This window comes from Rattus rattus, chromosome 7 (assembly GCF_011064425.1).
Source record: "Rattus rattus isolate New Zealand chromosome 7, Rrattus_CSIRO_v1, whole genome shotgun sequence".
In the NCBI taxonomy this organism is placed as follows: Eukaryota; Metazoa; Chordata; class Mammalia; order Rodentia; family Muridae; genus Rattus; species Rattus rattus.
The window spans coordinates 17,182,382-17,203,826 of NC_046160.1; positions in this window are offsets into that span (position 1 = coordinate 17,182,382).

A 21,445-nucleotide genomic window follows, 5' to 3' on the forward strand; every position below is an offset into this window, starting at 1 on the left:
TAAAAAGTATGTATGGCAATGAAATGAAATTATTTACTTCAAGCACATGAGGTGATTATTTGTGGAAGGCAAATCTTATTTCATCTTGTGCTGCATGGAAAAGGCACAGGGAAAGATTTATTTCTTGTGCATATGGGAGGTCAGAAGTAAAGTAATATCACAAAATACATCAAGTGTTTAGATAGCTAAACAATAATACCTCAAAACTAATTTCATAAAATAGAGAAAAACACTGGCATTACTTATAATGAAACATGAAAGGTAATTTCTGGTAATCTGTTTAAATCTCTGAAAAGAAGGAAATGATGTTTTCTCTGCACTTAGTCATCAGGTTCTAGTAACAACAATAGCTGATAAATATTACTTTTCCATTTCATTTTATGTGTTGGGTTCCTTAATCAATTCCACAGAGTGTATGTGGATAAATGAAGAATCTCCTGCAGATAATGAAGCTGCTTTTATTCTTCATACATAGGCATCACAAACCACAAGGTCATGTCTCTCTAATTCTGTGCTATGATGTTTCCAAAATGCCATTTGCAACTCAACTGTAGACATAGAAATTAATTTGATGAGGTTGACCAGTGTCCTTCCTGAAATAAATAAAGTAGCACAAAAAATCAGTAGAGTACATTATATGTAAGATATATAGTATATCTAAGATAGTTTTCTATCACTGGATTGTATGTCCATGATGTATATGCATATATGTACATATCCATGTGTGTTCATTTATATCTATATCTATATCTATATCTATATCTATATCTATCTATATCTATATCTATATCTATATATGGTCTTAATCTGCATGTCCACAAATCTTGATTAGTAGAATGAGGCTGAAATTTTTTATATCAGTAATGATGTTCTATAACATAAAGTTAAAAAAGAAGAGAATTGTCAATGTCTTCTCTGAGCTGTGAACTCCAAACTAGTGTAATTCTTGTTCATTTAAAAGGTCTGAGCATTTGCAGCAGGAAAATAGCACAGCAGGTATTGGCAAGTATAATTTTGTTTCATTTTGTTTTTGTCTTCTAGGAACAAGCCCAGATGAATCTAGCAAGAGGTCATCTAAACAGAGAAAATCCCTTCAGAAGACTGATGTAGAGACAAGTCTGTAGGGGTTTTTCTTGATTAATGTCGTCTGTGTGAGAGCCCCGTCCATAGCAATCAGTGCCACTTCTAGGCAGGTGGTCCTAAGTTGTATAAGAAAGCAAGCTGAGCAAGTTCTGAAGAACAAACCAGTAATAGCCTTTCACCAAGGTTTCATGCCAGGAGCCATCAGGAGAGGCTAAAGGGTAGTAGATGATCATGAAGAGATGTTTCACTGTGGAACTATGAAGCCCTTGGAGGCAAGGCCTGAGGGACAATTCTCAGGATTTGATTCCTGCTATTGATAAGCCTTTCCTGTCATTATTAAATGAAATAATAGTCACTGGGCATTAGCCCACCTTATTGGGCAGATTTTCTGCAGACCAATCAAAATGTACTGTCTTATAATGATGCTATACAGACAGATGCTTTCCTAATTCCTAATGATGATTCTGTAAGAATTCCTAAAATTATACTAGTAAATATTAAGTCCTTTATAATAGGACTGCTATTAAGGTCCTCTCTTATATGAAAAGTGCAATTAGAACTCTGACAATCTTCACAGGTCACCAGCTAATTGCTTCTGAGATAGAAAGCAGACATTAACAACTTAGATTACTTTCCTTAGGGCTGTAAAACAATTAACCAAAGGTCATAAATGGGAATGAGCCCTTTATGATAGGTGCAAGGACAGAAGATAAAATATGGACTGTGCTTGTCTTCAAAAACTTCAATGCTAACTTAGACATGAAAATCCTAGTTCTAGACTCTCGATGAACCTGTGGAGCTAATGGCAAATCTAGTCTTAAGGAAAACAGATGTAAACATCTCTTTTGTAAACTTGCTATTCAATTTATGGTTTGAATTAACGTTTAAACTTAGGGGAAACTTCTGCAGTAGATACCATATGATCATGTATTCTGAGAAAATGCATAATGAACTAAGAATAATGAGAAGAGGAGGAGCAGCAGAGTAGTATGGGAGGAGCATAATGTAAAAAATTAAGAGAGCAGAGTATCTTAGAAACTAAGAGGAAGGACAGATACTCAAAGCAAAGAGTCTGATACATATTTTTCATCTTTTACTTTCTCTTAAAAATAAAGATTAGAGTTCCTTTGGTAAATTGCCTTCTTTCTTTCTTTTTTCTTTCTTTTTCCTGCTACCTGATCTTCCCTACCTGACAAAGAATTAAATAATTTCTCACCGTTAGTGCCTGTGGAGGACCTGTGGAGAAAAGAACAACAGACCACTTCATCTAGTCTTCCACTGTTAAGCAGCAGGTATCAATTTGTCCAAAAGCCTGCATCATCTTTCTTCAAAATAACTTAATATTTAAGACCAGTAAGGTAGCTCCTGGCTTCACAATATCTCAGAGTGAAGACAGGTAAATTTTATTATAGAAAACAACGTTAATCTCTCACAAGACCAACTCTTGCTCTGGGCAATGCTCTTTCAACCTTTGCTAGCTTCAAGGGAGAGCCAGAGCTACAGAGTTGGTCTTCCACAGCTTCTGCCTCAGTTTCTGCCTCTAAGTCTCTACCTTGAGTTCTTGCCTTGACATTCCTCAGGGATAAAGAATGATTTGAGAGTTGTAAGGTAAAATAAACCCTTTTCTCCCTCAGTTGCTTTCAGTCATGTGTTTTACTACACCAACAAAAAGCAAGCTAACACTTAAGAGTTTGGAGAAATTTGTAGGTACAGGTGCACATAAAGGACTGGACCATTCATTAAGGGCAGTAATGAGTTTATTGGTAAGAGCAGCTTGGATTCAAACTGTTTTTTTCATATTTTTTGACCAAATTATAAATATTTGAGCAAATTACTCAAGCCTTTATTTTTACTTTAATGAATAACCTATTTTATCATGTTTTTTTGACACTGTGTTAGAGATAATCAAAAAAGAATGTGAAGAAAATGAATTAACAAAGTTAGTATAAATGAGAACCAGCATAATTTTAAAGAGCATTAGGAATACCTTGTTTTTTTTTACTCATGAATAAGTATAGCCCTCATCACTCATCTCTGAATCTAATTGCAAGACAAGAACATCGTAGAAAACCTCAACCAGTCAAAATAAGAGAATCAAGAAGAATGAGCTGTCAACTGATATATCTGCTACTCAACTCCTGTACCCAAGGCTCAAGAAACATCATGGGGAGGAAAGTTTCTGTGCAGTTTAGTCTTCTTGAAATGACAGGGGAAAAGGGAAAACTTACCCATAATGCTTCAACCATATGTCTGCCCCACAAAAACTTAAAGAAGTAAAACAACTTAATATATATCTTAGCCAAAATTCATCATATCTTACTTCTTTGATTGATGATCCTACTTAGAGGTAGATTACATTATCATTTGACAATACCCTCTTTCTGCTCTTTGGCCAATGTCCTTATTCTCGCCACTCTATAAACTATACTTAGTTTGTAGTACTATGAAGGACACCAGGATTATAAATTCAGATCGGGTAGATATAAGAGGTGTGGACAATAGACTCTCTGTTTTAATGAAATAGCAATTATTTTCTGAACTATCATGTAGAAAGGTGTTGCATCTTTAAAATAAATGCAATATATCACAGTTTGTTTTCAAATTCTTCAGTGCTACAAATGACACTTGACTGTGTACCTGTAAGTTAAAGTAGTTAAATAATTTTATATACTTGCATAAACATTTTAAGTAACTTTTTATGCTTATTATTCTTTCTACAGAAATAGCTATTATACTACTTACTTTAGTCTTCAAAAGTTTCAACTTTCAACCTGTAGCGCATCACTGACAATAGGTATTTCCATTTTAGATCTGTGTGTGTGTGTGTGTGTGTGTGTGTGTGTGTGTGTGTGTGTGTGTGTGTGTGTGTGTGGGTGTGTGGTGTGTGTGTGTATGTGTGTATGTGTGTGTAAGTGTGTGTGAGTGTGTGTGAGTGTGTGTATGTGTGTGGTGTGTGTGTATATATATGTGTGTGTGTGTGTGTGTGTGGTGGTGTGTGTGTGTGTGTGTGTGTGTGTGTGTGTGTGTGTGTGTTTGTGTATGTGTAGGCCCACGATGTCCAGGGGCATTGGAATTCCTTGAAGCCAGAGTCATACAAGGCCATGAGTATTAGACCTGGATTCTGAGATATAAAGTTGGTCCCTCTCAGAAAACAATTCAAACTTGCCATCATGATACAGTCTTTCCAGTCACAGATTTACATTTTCCTTTTATAAGTGTGAATGATAGCCTGCATGCCTGTATGTGTTCCATGTGCACAAGTGCAGCTCAGGGGGGCCAAAAGTTAATGCCAGATACCCTGAATCTGGAGTCACACACTGTTTTGCGATGCCATGTGGATACAGGTTGTTTCCAAGAATAGGAAGTCAGATTTTCCACTGAGGCTTCTCTCTAGCTCAGATTTGATCTGTTCTAGTACCTCTTCCTTTGGATTTTAATTTTTTTGTGATCAGAGTTGAAATTCTGAAGAAGGTCTAGCTTCTACCCAACTGAAGACATTATCGAGTCCTTAACAGCCACACTTCAATCATCTGGATGAAAGTATTAACAGTGACTAATATAAGCCCTGGATTTGAGAGTGCAATGAAATTCAAACAGCAGTAATGATTCAAGGTTTAATAGGAATATTTGTAAAGTCATTAATGTTTGGTTTTGGATTCACTGTATTGAGCTTCAGAAAATTTTCAATTTTCTTCCACTTTCTAATTTGCTGCTATCACCCAGCTTTTATAGTTGAAGAAAGATGCCTATTTTTATTCCTGACCTTGCCATAAGATATTTTCATATGTTATTATCATAAAACAAATTGGCAGAATTTTTGCTTTATGCCTAAACTTATATATGTTAAAATATTGATGAATTCTGTTTAATTCACAATGTCTGAATTGATAGGGAAGTGAATATGTATATGTGTGTTATAGTACTATCTTATATTGAATCCTTATCACACATTTATGAAACCAACGTCAGCATTATTTTTGTTACAAACATGAGAAACTACTGTCCCTTTGACTTAAGTAACTATTTTTTTATTATTGATATTTAAGTTATTTATTTGCCTTACATTCTGGTCTCAGCTTCTGCTTCTCCTCCCAGTCCATCCTTTTCTTCCTGCCCTCCCTCATCCACTTCTCCTCCCCCCTCTCCTCAGCAAAGAGGAAGAGGACTATATGGATATCAACCAGCCTTAGAATATCAAGTTGCTGTAGACTAGGTACATCTTCTTCTATTGAGGCTAGTTGAGGTAGTCTAGTTAGCAGAAAGGGATCCAAAGCCAAGCAATTTAATTAGAGACAATCCCTGTTCTTGCTTTAGTAGTTCCACATGAAGACTGAACCACACAGAAGTTACAGAGCTTTAAAGGGCTTGTTTCTTGCATCCTCTCTGATTCGCAGTTCAGGCTCTAGGAACCTTTAACGGTCATGGTTAGTTGATTGTGTGTTTTTTCCTGTGGTGTCCTTGAATCTGCTGCATTCTTTTGTCCTTTGTTTCTCTCTTCCAAAGGATTCTCCAAGATCTGCCAATATGTATAATGTGTAGCAGTAGGTCTCTTCATCAGTTTTCACCAATTGCTGAGTCAATCCTCTCTGATGACAGGTGTGCTAGGCTCTTGTCTGCAAGATAGCAGAATATCACTAAGAGTCAGGGGTGGGCAAGTATCCTTGTGGCTTGGTGAAGCATATTTTAGGTATATGCCCTGGAGTGGTATAAATGGGTCTTGAAGTATATCTATTCTCGATATTCTGAGAAATGTCACATTGATTTCCAAAGTGGTTGTACAAGTTTGCATTCCTACAAGCAATGGAGTATTGTTAACATTGCTGCACATCCTTACCAGTAAAAGCCATGGCTTATGTTTTCTCTCTTAGTCATTCTGAAAGTTGTAAAAAGCAATCTCAGTGTCATTTTGATTTATATTTTCCTGATGACTAAGGGTATTGATCATTTCTTTAAGTGTTTCTAAGCCATTTGAGATTATTCTGTTAAGAATTCTGGCGCATAAGGCCCTGGGTTCGGTCCCCAGCCCTAAAAAAAAAGAACCAAAAAAAAAAAAAAAAAAAAAAAAAAAAAAAAGAATTCTGCTTAGATCTTTGCCCCAATTTTAACTGGGTTATTTGGTAGATTAATGTATAGTTTCCTGAGTTCTTTATATATTTTTGATATCAGCCTTCTATCAGATGTGGTGTATCTATTATATCCACAATAGGCATGTGTTTTGTTCTAAACTGTTTGGTATGACTATACCAAAGTATAATGATTCCAGATGTGTGTGTGGGGTAGGGAAGGACAGAGAGACAGAAGGACAGAGAGATGGAGAGGAGGGAGAGAAAAAATGGCACCTCTTGCTCAATAAATAACAGGCTATACATTCTTACCATAATTCCTCACTTCTTAGCATTGAAATAATAATAATAATCCAATACTTGGGCAAGGTTAGCTTTAATGATTTAGAGTGATATAATGAGATGTTGATTGGTGGCTCGTTTAATTTTCAGAAGCAACATTATGTTTGAAAAGGAAGCTATTCAGTTACCAATTCAACCATGGACTCAATAAGTAATTCTCTTTATCCAAGTAGCCTAACAAAAATATTCCTTAAATACTATTTGATTTACAAATAGATAAATATTTCAAGAACTCTGCGGGGCTTTTTTGTAATTAAACATTCGACTGTGGGATCAAAAACTCTAAACCATAATTGTTTGTGTCTTAAAGAAATGCAGGGACAAAAAGGAGAAGAACCCGGGGAAAAGAAGGTCCAGCAACAGGCCCAAAGTGTGATCCATCTCAGGGGAGGCCCCAAGGTCTGACATTATTACTGAGGCTATTGAGTTCTATCATGACTGCCCTCCAAAAGACCCAACAAGTAGGTAAAAGAGTCAGATGCATATATTTACACCCAACCAATGGGAAGAAGCTGCTAACTACTGTGGTTGACTTAGGGAAAAGCTAAAAGAAGCTGAAGAGGAGGGTGGTCTGATAGGATGACCAGCAGTCTCAATTAACCAGGGCCCCTGAGATCTCTCAGACATTGGATCACCAACCAGGAAGCATACAGCAGCTGATATGAGGCCCCAAACACATATAAACTAGACGACTGCAGGATCTGGGATCAGTCAAAGAAGACACACCTAACTTTCAAGACACAGAAAGCACAGGTGGCTTTGAAGTCTGGTGGGGTAATGGGTAGGGGGGTGAAGACATCCTCATGGAGATGGGGGGGGTAGGTATGGGATATGGAACAGTCAGCCGATGAACCAGGCGGGGTTAAATCTGGAATATAAAGAAAAACTAAATAAAATTTTTTTAAAAAATAATTATTTGGATCTGAACATTTTCTTCCTACTGGAATGCTATATGTTACAAGTAAAAGAACTTTCTTGACTTAAACTAATAATAAGTAGTTCTGTGAAAATAAATCTCATCAGCTGCAAAAGTTTGAGTATGAACTCTTCCCAGTATCTGCACTTCATCACCACTCTACATATCATAATAAAAAGATAAAGTGTTCTTTACAGTTGATTAGGTGAATTTTGTACTATGTACACATAAGTACCATTTCTAAACAAATGATGTTTCCGAAGATAATTTAAATCAAACATCAAAATCTAAAATAGTATATAAACTCGTGGAATGTTGGCAGCATCAGGAAAGGTGGCTATGATGTTCACAGTAGTAATAACTGAAATCACTCTTGTTGAAAGTCAACTAAAAATATCTGTACAGTATTTCTGGTTCATAAATTGAAAGAAAAAGAGGTTCTCTACCTTAACAGAGAATAGGGTTGCCATTTCCCTCCCCTCACCTCTCAGCCTGCATTATCTAGGTATGATACTACAGCTTCAAAGGAAACCCAAGAAGGAGACTTCCAAGGACCCAGGAGTGGCAGCAGCCATGTTGGGGATGATGCCCAACAGGTCAGTATGGCAATGTTGCCTGTGGCCCATGAAGCCATGGCATGGTCATGTCTTGAGAGTAAATCCATGTAGCAAACCATATACTTAGTGGATCTTTTACCAGCATACATTGCAGCCAGCCACAGATGGCAAGGAATGGTGGTCCTCAAAGTCACAGAAATGATGTTAAGCACCAAGCAATAGTGCCCGTCTTTTCTCTTTGACTTAGTTTCTCCAATTTTCTAGGAAGCACAGTATCTGTGATTGTTCTATACACACTATTTACCACACCTGGCATTTTTCAAACATTAAAAGCATATATATTCTTTTTTCCTTTCCTAAAATCAGCCCAACACATTACTTTGTGACACTAGTCTCCAACAATGACACAGCTGGAATCAGTGCTCACATCTTCTCCCACTGTTTGACACTTGCTATCTTCCCACATGAGTTCACAATTTCAAAGGGAGTCTATTTCTTCTGTTTCATTTTAATGAGAGATGAAATATGTTGATTCAAAGCAAGTGCTTCTTTTTAAAAGAAATGAAATAAGTTTTTAAAATTACCAGAAGCAATGTTGCCAGCCACAAAGATCCACAGATAACCAAGGAGAAGCACAGCTCCGGGCCTACATGAACTAGAAAGTGAGTTCAAGGCCAACCTAAGGAAATTAGGGAAACCCTGACTCAGTTTATATAACAACAACAACAACAACAACAACAATAATAATAATAATAATAATAATAATAATAATAAAGGTCTGGGGACACAGATCAGTGAGAGGTATACTGAAAAATGAATGCATACATACATGACTTGGTGTCAGGCTTCTTTGCTTATGTTTAAATCATAGAGTATAAACTTATTAAGGAAACCATACAAACAGAATTAAAAAGAATATGGTCCCTGTTGACTCTGTACATATTGAAACAATTTTCCTATAATAGTTAAGTAAACATTTTCTGCTTTTAATCCATATTAATAATAAATTATACCTTGTTATGTTAAAGTAGCATAAAAATTTTAGGCATCACAATTTTCCAAAAAGAATACAGTATTTCTCTAACGTGAATACTGTTGACACATAAGTGTAGGAATTACTGATTAAACATTCAAATCAGGTGCAGTTTTAACCATGTATAGTATACAGTATGACAGTATTGAGGACCACACATGTATTCAATAGATTCTGTCTATTTCACAGACAATCTGTCTAAACCTGATGGACAATGTCAGGACACTGCATGTGTTCTTTGAGAGTGCTGTATATGTGTTCACTGTATTTTGATCAAATTAACCTCTCTTGCCTCTCCAGCAGTTTTTTCCAGACCCACCCCCTTACCATGTTTCCCTCTTAGCTAGTTCTTTTTAAATCTATTGATCCCTTAATATTGCCAGGTGAATTGATCTTGTTTCAGGGTGGGACTTGTAAGAAGGAATACAAACACAGTCCACTCCTTTGCTTTAAAAGTTTTGGTATCTATCTTAGTTCAGTTGCTATGACAAAGCAGTGGTGGAGTATTTTGCAAATGAGGAAAGGTTATAGGTTTTGATGAGGACAGTCTTCAAATTTTCAGAATACTAACATCTCATTTTGACCTAATTTCATGGAAAACAAGAGAAGATACATAGCCATGGTCTTATATTCCATTATGAAGGATACATTTTCATGTTCTTAACTCCAATAGGCCTCACCTCTTAAATGATATCATCAAACACCCAGAGTCTGATAAAATGTGATACAAGCACAATTTGTCTATGTTTAGTTCTAGCTCCAATGGCATCTCTAGTGTCCTGCTATCACCACCGAGGTCATCGAGCTACATGAACCCACCAGGGACTGTCAGTTCTGCTTGCATTCCTGCATGCCTACTGCTAGTGGGGACAACTAGCTCTACCTGCAATACCAGATGACTGGTGACATCAGGAAACTCCAGCTCTGCTTATAGTCTCTGAACCCTGCTCCCTTAGGGACAGGACTCTAACAACAATGACAGCAATATGGCTAAAGTTTAGTGTATAAACAATCAATAATAGCCAGTACAATATGGCACCAACAGAACCCAGCTATCCTACTTGCAGCAAGCCCTGGAAATCTTAACAAACTTGAATCACAAGAAAATGATCATAAATCTATTATTATGAAGATGATAGAGGCATTTGAAGAGGAAGTTAATAAATCCCTTAAAGAAATACAGAAAAATACAGTCAAACACCCTTAAAGAAGAAACAAAGAAATATGAAGAAATACAGAAAATACACAGAAACAGGTGAGAAAAATGAATAAAACTGCCCAAGACTTAAATTTGAAAGAGAAGCAATAAAGAAAACATAAGCTGAGGCCATCCTGGAGATGGAAACTGAGGAAAAGGAACAGAAACTGTCGAAACAAGTATCACCAAGAGAATTAAAAAGATGGAAGAGAAAGTCTCAGATGTGGAAGAAACTATAGAAAAAAAGACTGATTTGTCAACCAAAAAAAATGCTAAAACTAAATTTGGGACATCGTGAAAATACCAAAGTAAAAATAATAGGAATAGAAATGCTTGTGCAAATTCCCAGGAAATACCAACATAATTTTCATAAAAGAAAATTTCCCCAACTTAAAGAAAGAGATAGCTATAGCTGTAGACAGACAAGAAGATTATAGAACACCAAATTTATTGAAGCAGAAAATAACATCTTCCTACCACATTAATAATCAAAACACTAAAAATGTACAACAAGGGAAGAATATTTAAAGCTGAAAGGAATAAAGATAAATTAACATATAAAGGTAGACCTATTAGAATTCCACCAGAATGCTCAACTGAGACTTTAAAAGCCAGAAAGGCCTGGCAGATGTCTTAGATCTGTAAGTGATAAGAGATTCCAGCAGGAACTACTACACCCAGCAAACTTTCAGTCACCAAAGATGGAAAAAACAAGATACTCCATGACAAATCCAAATGTAAACAATATCTTTCCACTAATCCAGCCTTAGAAAGGATACTAGAAAGAAAACTCCAACACAAGGAAAATAACTACACCCAGAAACAAAAGAATACATCTTCTTCTTCTCAGCACGTCATGGAACCTTCTCCAAAATTGACTATATAGTTAGTCACAAAGCAATCCTTAAAACATACAAGAAATAACTCTTGAATTCTATCAGACCAACATGGACCATTATGGACCAACGTGGACTACAATTGGACTTCAAAAACAGAAACAACAAAAAAGTCTATAAACTAAAGAAAATAGAACAACTTTCTACCCAATTATCACTGGGCCAGAGAAGAAAGAAAAAGGAAGAAGAAAGAAAGAAAGAAAGAAAGAAAGAAAGAAAGAAAGAAAGAAAGAAAGAAAGAAATTAAAGAGTTTCTAAAATTCAGTGAGAATGAAGGCAGAAAATACCCAAACTCATGTGACAGAATGACAAAATGCTAAGAAAAAATTTATAACACTAAATGTATCCATAAAGAAATTGGAGAGTTCTTATACCAGCAATTTAAAAGATACCTGATACCTTTCGAAAAAGGAGAAAGAAGAGAAGGAAGAGGAGGAGGAGGAGGAGGAGGAAGAGGAGGAGGAGGAGGAAAGGCAAGCACACCAAAAAGTAGTTGAAGGCAGGAAATAATCAAATTCAGGGCTGGGATCAATGAATTAAGAACAACAAGAACTATACAAAAATCAATAAAACTAAGAGCTTGTTCTTTATGAAAATCTACAAGTAATACAAGCCCTAAACAAAAACAACCAAAAGGCAATGAGACAGTTTCCAAATTAACAAACTCAGAAATGAGAAAGTAGACACAACAATAGATATTACATCTTAATTCAAAAGCCTGTACTACAGAAAGTTAGAAAACCTAAATGAAATGGATTATTTTCTAGGCAGATACAAAATACCAAAGTGAAATTAAGATCAAGTAAACTATCTAAATAGTTCTATGACACTTGAGGAAATTCAAACTGTCATTAAAAGTCTCCCAACCAAAGAAAGCACAGGATCACATGGTTTTAGCACAGAGTTATGCTAGACACTCATAGAACTAATACCAATACTTCTCAAACTATTCCATAAAGTACAAACACAGGAATGTTGTCAAACTCATTCTGAGGCCATAGTCACTTTGATATGTATATCACACAAAGAGATTTTAAGACCAATTTCCCTTATGAAAATGGATGCAAAAATACGCAATAAAATATTCACAAACTGAATTTATGAACTTCATCTACCATGATCAAGTAGGCTTCAACTCAGGGCAGTTCAAAATATGAGCATCCATCAATATCATCCATTATATAAATGAACTGAAAAAAAAAACCACATGATCATTCCATTAGATTGTGGAAAAATCCAACATTCATTTGTGTTAAAAAGTAGTTGGAGATATCAGGGTACAAAATACATATCTAAATACAATAGAGGCAATATGCATCAAGCCAGGAGCCATCATCAAATTAAATGAAGACATGAAGACTCAAGGATGTGTAATCTTTCCCTATCTCTTCAGTATTGTACTTGAAATTTATCCAAATCAATAAGACAACTAAAGGAGATCATGAGATACAAATTGGAAAGGAAAATATCAAAATATCTCATTTTTCAGATGATATGATAGTGTACACAGTGACCACAAAAATGCTATCAGAAAATCTCTACAACTAATACATAATATAAGCAATGTGGCTTGATAAAAACCTAACTCAAAGAAATAAGTAGCGTTTCTTTATACAAACAATAAACAGTCTGAAAATGAATTTAGGGAGATTAACATCCTTCTCAATGGCCATAAATAATATAAAATATCTTGGTATAACTATCCAATCAAGTGAAAGAACCTGTATAACGAGAACTTCAAGTCTCTGTAGAAAGAACCTGAAGAAGATATGAGATGATGGAAACATCTCCCATGTACATTAACATAGTGAAAATGGATGTCTCACTACAAGCAATCTACACAATCAATGCAATCCCCATCAAAATTCCAACACATACTTTACAGACCTTGAAAGAACAACTCGCGTTTTCATATGGAAAAAGGAAAAACCCAGGATCACTAAATAATTCTGTACAATAAACAACTTCTGGAAATATCACAATCCCTGACCTCAAGCTGTACTACAGAACAATAGTAGTAAAAACTGAATAGTATTGGTATAGAAACAGACAGGTTGATCAATAGTATCAAATCAAAACCCAGAATTTAGCCCATATACCTATGAATACTTGATTTTTTGACAAACAATCCAGAACCATACAATGGAAAAAGAAAAGCATCTTCAAAAAAAGTGCTGGTCTAACTGGATGTCTGCATGTACAAGAATGCAAAAAGATCCATACAGTATATAATGTATAGCATAATATAGTACCTTTCATAGCAATTTATCTTTCCTCAGGTATTATACATGGAAACATTAGGGTTTTCTTTCCTGTGTTCTTATTATATTAATGTATATAAAATTAATGAATGGGACTTCATGAAACTGAAAAACTTCTGTAAGGCAAAGGATATCAACAATAGGATAAAGCGATAGCCTATAGAATGGGAAAATTAAATTAATCAATAGTATCAAATCAAAACCCAGAAGTTAGCCCACAGACCTATGAACACTTGATTTTTTGACAAAGAATCCAGAACTATACAATGGAAAAAGGAAGGCATCTTCAAAAAGTGTGCTAAATTAAAAAACAATGGGGCACAGAGTTAAACAGAGAATTCCCAACAGAGGAATTTTAAATTTAAATAAATGTTCAGGTTCCTAACTCATCAGGGAACTGCAAATTAAAATGACTGAGATTCTACCTTATACTCCTCAGAATAGCTAAGATCAAAAACTCAAGTGATAGCACATGCTGGTGATGGAGTAAGGGGAAAATTCCTCTATTGCTGGTGGGAGTGCAAACTTGTTCAGCCACGCTGAGAACCAATTAGAAGTTTTCTCAGTATAGACTCAGCTTTACTATTCCTGAGTATATACCCAAAAGATAATGTACAATCCCACAAGAACACCTGCCCTATTATGTTCACAGCAGCTTTATTCATGATAGCCAGAAACTCGAAACCATCCAGATTTCCTTAGTCAAAGAACAGATAAAGAAAATGTATTTAATGTACACAAAGGATTATTATTCAGTTACTTAAAAGGGGGGCACCTTAAAAATTGCAAGTAAGTGGATAGAACTAGAAAATATCCTGAGTAAGTTAGCCCAGAACCCAAAATGGCATGAAACTATGCATTCACTTATTAGTGGATATTAACTGTAGAGTACAGGATAATCATGCTAAAATCCACAGACCCAAAGACCCTAAATAACAAGGAGAGCTCAAAGGAGAATGCTTAAATACTATTCAGAAGGGCAAATAATATAGGTATTGGAAGTGAATAGAGGGAAGGACAGGTAGGAGAATGGATGGGGAAAAGTATAGCGTAGAGGGCTCAGATGTAAGGAGGGTGGTAGAAAGGGAACAGAAATCAGCAACAGAAAAGGGGAGGGCCCCTCTAGACCTGTCAGATATCTGGGTTGGGGGGAGGACAAAAGAAATCTATAGTGAGAACTCTAGCTGAGACTGCTAACAATGGGGCATATTAATACTGACGTGGTAACTTCTTGTATGTAGGCAAGCAGGACTCCGAATGGAGGATAAAGATACTTACATACAAAACCTATGACCTAAAATGTGTCTTGCTTATAAGATATACACGGGAAAAAAAGGAACAACGACTGAGTAAATGGCCAACCAATGATGGGCCCAGGTTGAGACCCATCCCATGGGAAAGAACCAATCCACGACACTATGAATGATACTCTGCTATGCTTACAGACAAGCGCCTTACATAAGTGTTCTCTTTAGAGTTCCACCCAGCAGCAGATGGAAAAAGATGCAGAGACCTACAGCCAAACATTAAATGGAGCTAAGATTGCTGGTGGAAGAGTTGGGGGAAGGATTAAGGGACCTGGATGGAGATAGGAACTCCACAGGAAGACCAACAGAGTCGATGTGGAGCCTTGGGGGCTACCAGAGACTGAACTACCAAATAAAGAGCAAGCACGAGCTGACACAAGGTCCCCCTTTATATGTGTAGCAGATAAGCAGCTTAGTCTTCATGTGGGTTCTCAACAACTGGAGTTGGGGCTGTCCCTGAATATGATGCTTGCCCGTTCCACTATCTTGGCCTCCTTATCAGGCCTCAGATGCACTTAGTTCTGCAGTGACTTGATATGGCAGGGTAGGATGATATCGTGGAGGTTCTCCTTGTCCTCACAGGAGCAGAAAAGGAGGTGTGTAGTGAGGTGCTGTGTGAGGGGTTCTAGGAAGGGGAGTTGTGATTGGAATGCAAAGTTAATAATTTCATAAATTAATGGAAAAAGTATCTAATGCAATGTCAAGTATTCATGAACATGTTATATCAGGTATTATTAGTATATTTGTTTCATAAACTACTGGTATTATGCTGGAATATGTGAATTTTGGTTTTGTAAGACTTTTCTATGTGTTGATTTAAACTTGCTGCTTAGTGAATTGAGCCAGATTTTCCTTGCCCCTATTACAGAAGACAATATTATTTGTTCTTTAATCTTCAACCCATTTACAGCAACAATATAGTGGCTAAGGGGTTAACAAACTGGAAGCTATGCCTGAGTTCATCCATCATTTTTTGTCAGTCACATGGATCTTGGAAAAAAAACACAAAAATATATTCTTCCTTCTTCATTGGAATTTTTATGAGATAACATTAATTATGCAAAGCCCTTAAAAAGTATCAACACATGCTAATAGCTTAATACTTCCTATGAATTATTGTGAATGATTACTATTAAAACCATTAAGAGATGGTTTCTAATTATAACTCATTTAAAAGAATGAGTGACTATTCAGATAATATCAAACAACGTGTAATAATCTCAGTATCCAGTAAGTCTATTCAAATTCAACACTAATTGAGTCACTGAAATAAAATTCTTCTGCAAAGATAATGGTGTCTACTTTTACCAATTAGACCCTGTAGAACACAAATCTCTTACCTATCCTGTCTCTTCATTGTCAATGGAAACTGAATGCCAGACTTGTCAATCTTTGTAAGCACTTTAGATCAAGATCTTTGATTGATGAGGTAGACTCTTACTAAACCTCCAGATTGGAGCAAAGGAGTCAGTGTCTTTAAAACTTTTGTCACCATGGCAACTAGGTAGAAATGACAGTAGCATCAATAAAACATTATTATGCATATTGCTAATGTATTGTTTAATAAAAAGGCTATTTTAAAATTTCAGTGATCATTAGAAATACATTCTAATACATTATAACTTTTGAAAGAAGTGTGGGAATTTATGTCATTATGTTTAATCTTTCTTTTATCCTGAACTGATTGGCAATGGTCTTAGATTGGTAGGTGAGTTTCTTCATAATACAGTATCAGCTCTACCCTGTGCAAATATTGGCTTCTGTGAAGTGGAGTTCATTTATTACTTGTCAAGTAGATATTGGGTGCTTTTACCGGAAGAGTTACATCACCAAGTAACAAAGCTCCATTATAAGCCAGCACATTGAACAGTCTATCATGTAACATAAAATTTAGATGACAACAACAAAGAAGATACTGAAATGGCTCACCTCAGTGTAGTCACAAGAGCGTTTTCAGGTGTTTAGTGTCATACATCATGAGGAAAGGCATCTCTTTAAAGCTCATAGTGATAATATTCTCTTGAGTCCACATTCCAGATAATAGTAACAGAGCTCTCTGAACTCTGACAGCCCTCCCAAAAGTCAGATTTCTATTGGGTGAGATTGAATGGAAAATAATCCTCAGGGGAGTTGCTGCTTTAGAACAGAAGGAAGATTCCTCTACTCGATGGAAATGTGAGGTTTCTGAGCAATAATCTTAGTGAGTAAAAGTTATGAATTACTTCCTCCTCTTTTTCCCTATTTAAGTTATGTTGACCTTCTAAGTCCCATATATTCCACAGCCATGTGCTTCCCTAGAAAGTGACTGCTGTGAGCATTTTGGTGAAGTAGCAGAGGAGAAAAGAAAGGGCAAAATTGAACTCATTTCTCTAGTAAAGTAAAGAAAATAATTTCATAATGATAATGACTGTTATTTTCGTGTTTTCTATGGATAGAAAGAGAGAAAGACAGAAGGAAAAATATGTCTAGGTTGATAATAGCATTATTTCATGATATTCAAACTTTGTAAAATAGTGAAGGAAGAGAAAAGGCATATTAAGGTGACCTGGGAATTTTTATAAACTCTGTACAGTATCTGCCTCTTATGTCTTAAGAGTCTCTTTGTTAAAATTTTATTAATATATAAATAAGTGACTATTTACCAAGGAAAATATTATGTTGCTAATGGTTTTAAGTGACTTTAGTGATGGATTAATTTGAAGTGTTCGCACTGGTCTACTTAACAGAAGAAAATATGGAAATAATGTAAGTAAGAAGGGTATATAATCTGTAATTAGACCTACATTTCTTATACATTCATTAGTTATAATCAATGGAGTTTTAATGAATGGCAAGAAAGCATTGCTATGATTTACAATGTTGACCAATAACATTCTGAATGACAATTTTTCTCTTTTGCTTTTATTTGAACACTAATACTATTGAATGTATAAATAGGACATGCTCTTTGTTTATATTCCATTAAGAGAATCACAGTATTGAGGTTTGGTCTGTTGCTGTGTATTGTAATGCTAAATTCTTATACCTAAAGGTATAAGCCTATGAGGAAATTCTCATATTTACAAGTTTTTGTTGTGCAAATCTAATTCCTTGATTTAAAACTGTTGGTTAAATAAAAATGGCTATAGCCAGTTATTGGAGAGATTAGAGTTTGGTGAGAGAGAGAGACCAGGAGGAAAGAGGAATAATGTGTGTGTGTGTGTTTGTGTGTGTGTGTGTGTGTGTGTGTGTGTCTGTGTGTGTGTGTGTTTGTGTCTGTGTGTGTCTGTGTGTGTGTGTGTTTGAGAGAGAGAGAAAGAGAGAGAGAGAATGAGAGACAGGAGGAGTGGTGAGGGAGAGAGAGAGAGAGAGAGAGAGAGAGAGAGAGAGAGAGAAAGAGAGAGAGAGAGAATGAGAGACAGTGAGAGAGAGAGAGGGAGGAGAGAGAGAGAGAGAGAGAGAGAGAGAGAGAAAGGAGAGGAGAGAGAGAGAGAGAGAGAGAGAGAGATGACCCTTCCATGAGGGGGAGGAGTCATGAGCACATGGCCAGGAGGAACAAGTATCTGGGGCACACCCTTGCAGAGGTAGCCAGGCCAGAAGTTAGAGAAGAGTGGATAAGGGGTTAGCTCCCAGTAATTGTCAAGGCCAGATAAAATAACCATAGCCTGAGTCTCATTTATTTGTAAGCTAGTTGGGGATAGCTTAAAGTGGTTCTACAACATCACTACCTTATTTTCTCTCTTTTACATTATTTAATGCTTGGCTGTGAATGTTCTTTGGCATTAGGTAGGGCAATTGATAATTTTGCTGTGTTGCATAAACATTCTCAGTTCAAAGAGATTGCCTGTCCATATTCCCATGGAATTATTTTAAGCCAGATGTCCAATTATGTCCAACATCTTAAATGTTTTTCAAATCATCTTGAGTGTTGTTAATGGAGGATCATTAGGTACGGTTTGGAACTTTTTAATGGACATTGCAAAGATTCAGATTATTTGTGCAATGTGCGCTCTTGTTTTGAAAGACTTTAGGGGATTTTCTTTCACATGCCATTTTCCTAACACCTCATTTTTTCATCACTTGACTTGTTTTTATAGTTTTAGTAAACATTTTCTTTCCTTTTGACAGATATATATTAAAATTATGGCAGTATAAAACATTATACAACACACTAATATAAGATATAACTTCTATCATGCACCTCTAGTTAAAAGGAATGGTAGAAATGAACAATACTGTGAATGTATTATGTCTTTATAAATTGAGAGCCCAGAGTGTTTAATGTTGTAAGGAGAAGGAGAGACCCTTGGTCCTGTGAAGGCTCGATGACCCAGTGCAGGGGAATGCCAGGGCAGGGAGGTTGGAAGGAATGGGTCGGTAGGGAACACCCTCGTGGATGTATGGTTCAGGGGAGAGAATAGGTGGATTCTGAGGGGGGAACTGCTGAAGGGGATAACATTTGAAATGTAAATAACGAAAATATGCAATAAAAGAAAGAAAAATGGAGAATGAAAGGATGTCATGATCAGGAATACAATACGCAGAACCTCAGGGGTATAATCACAACAAGGGAGGCCTTAGAAAAATTTATGTAAAGGTAATTCCTTCCAAAAGAAAAGTAACTCTATGGAGCATGGGATGAAGTGATATTTATCCTAGCCAAACAGCTGGTTGTGTCTCTTACAATAAGGAAACGATTGACTTTTTGAAACTGGAGACAGCGTGGTCAAATACATATTGAGTATGGCTAAGCCAAAAGGTTTCATGCAGAATAGATCATGTGTTAAGTCAGCTGTAGTAACTGTTCAGCTAGGAAGCAGTTGAGCCGGTACATATGAGGCATTTTAATGAATTAGAATTGAGAGAAGAAACATTATTCAACAGGAGACAAGTCAGATACTTTGTCAATTAGGTATCTAGCTGTAAGTACATCCTTCTGAAATGGGCCAACAATTGAAGCACTAAATATAAAATTTCTGAAATAGTATAAATCAGTGGTTTTCAACCTTCCCAATGTTCTGACTCTTTAATACAGCTCTTCATGCCGGGGTGACCCCCAACCATAAATCAACACAGGTTTATGTGTTTGGCGTTTTCATGTGCATATATGTGATAAAGGAATGACTCTGAACATTCCTGGGATCCTTGGTCCGTCTGATCCAGTAAACACAGACTTCAAGCTTTCCTCTGTATTCATAAGCTCAAACCTTCCAGCTCAGTGATGTTTCAGGGTGTTTTTTATTAGTTAAAATCATATGAGAAAGGGACATGGCACTAACACATTGATCCTTTAGGTTGGAAGCAGGAAGTTGCCAAGTGAAGGAGGTTAACTAGAACTCCAACACATTCTCAGAGCACATATGCAATGTTCCTCAGTGCAACATTGTTTTTGTAGGTAGGGTTTCTATTGCTGTGAAGAGAAACATGACTAGCTCACTCTTATAAATGACAACTTTTAATTGGGGCTGGCCTAGAGGTTCATAGGTTCAGATTATGATCATTAAGCAGGGAGAATAGCAGCATCCAGACAGGCATGGCATGGGAGAAGCTGAATTCTACTTCCTGTTCCCATGACCTCAAGAACACCGTCTTACAAGCAGCTAGGGGTAGGGTCTCAAAGCCCACTCCCACAGTGACACAATTCCTCCAACAGGAGGCCATACCTCCTCCAAGGCCACACATCCTAACAGTGCCACTCCCTGAGTCAAATATATTCAAATCACTACAATTGTTCATCACAATTATTGTATTTGTTTTTCATAGTTCTTCCATTCAAAAATAAGATATAATTTATTTTTTCAGTGCCTAGAAAATTAACTTTCATTCAATAGTAATTCAATGTCGCCTAAGGACCACTCCTCAATTCTAACAGCAGCAATGGAATCCAAATATGGCAATGCTGTTGATATTGAAAATGAAGGTTAATAATAAACTGCATCAGATAATAGAAGACAGAAAAAGATGCAACCACAAAGTACAGTAAGAGATGCCAGATCCTTTTGAACTAAATTCAAATTTTGTAAAGAATATTATTGAGATAATTAAGGGGTTTTGATTGGAAAATTATCTTCAAGTTATTTTCATAAATATTAATTTTCTTCAATTGTTCATTTACTCTTCTCTAGAGAGTCAATTACAAATACACAGATTTCTTTTCATAACTTCATTTAAAGCAATTTTCTCCATTGCTGCTTTTCCTTTTTTGTATTATACCAATATTGTATAGTATTTTGTTCACGGTTATTCCCCTACTCCCTTCAATAATATTAAATTTTTATTTAGCTGAATTGCCAGTGAGTGTGCCAAGCTCCATTCTTCAGTTCTTTTCTTTTGATCTTCTGATTTTTCCAGTGGACTATCCATACCCATTGAACTTCAGCTCTCATATATTTTGATTATTTCATTATTACACCTCTATTTTAATATACATAAGTGAGAATATAAGGGTCATTAATTAATCTGACATTGTATTATAAAATCTTGCCTCTAAGGATATTTTGGATGGAGTAGTTAGAAAATTTTTAATCCCAATGTTTGTCTTTCCTTCCTTCCTTCTTTCGTTCTTTCTTCTTTCTTGAGTAGCTAGGCACGTCACTGCTGTAATGTTCCATTTCTAGGCATTTCACAGACAAGTTGTGTCATGACTCTTCTCTGCCGCCAATGTAATGACAGATGGGTTCACTAATGTTTCGTGCTGATAGTATTGTAGGGGAAGGTCCACTTACTTTTGGTTGTGTTGTTTCTGCAGAATCAAAGCAATTTCCTCTTTTTTTTTTCTCTTTGTGATCAATACCACATGTCTTTCACGTG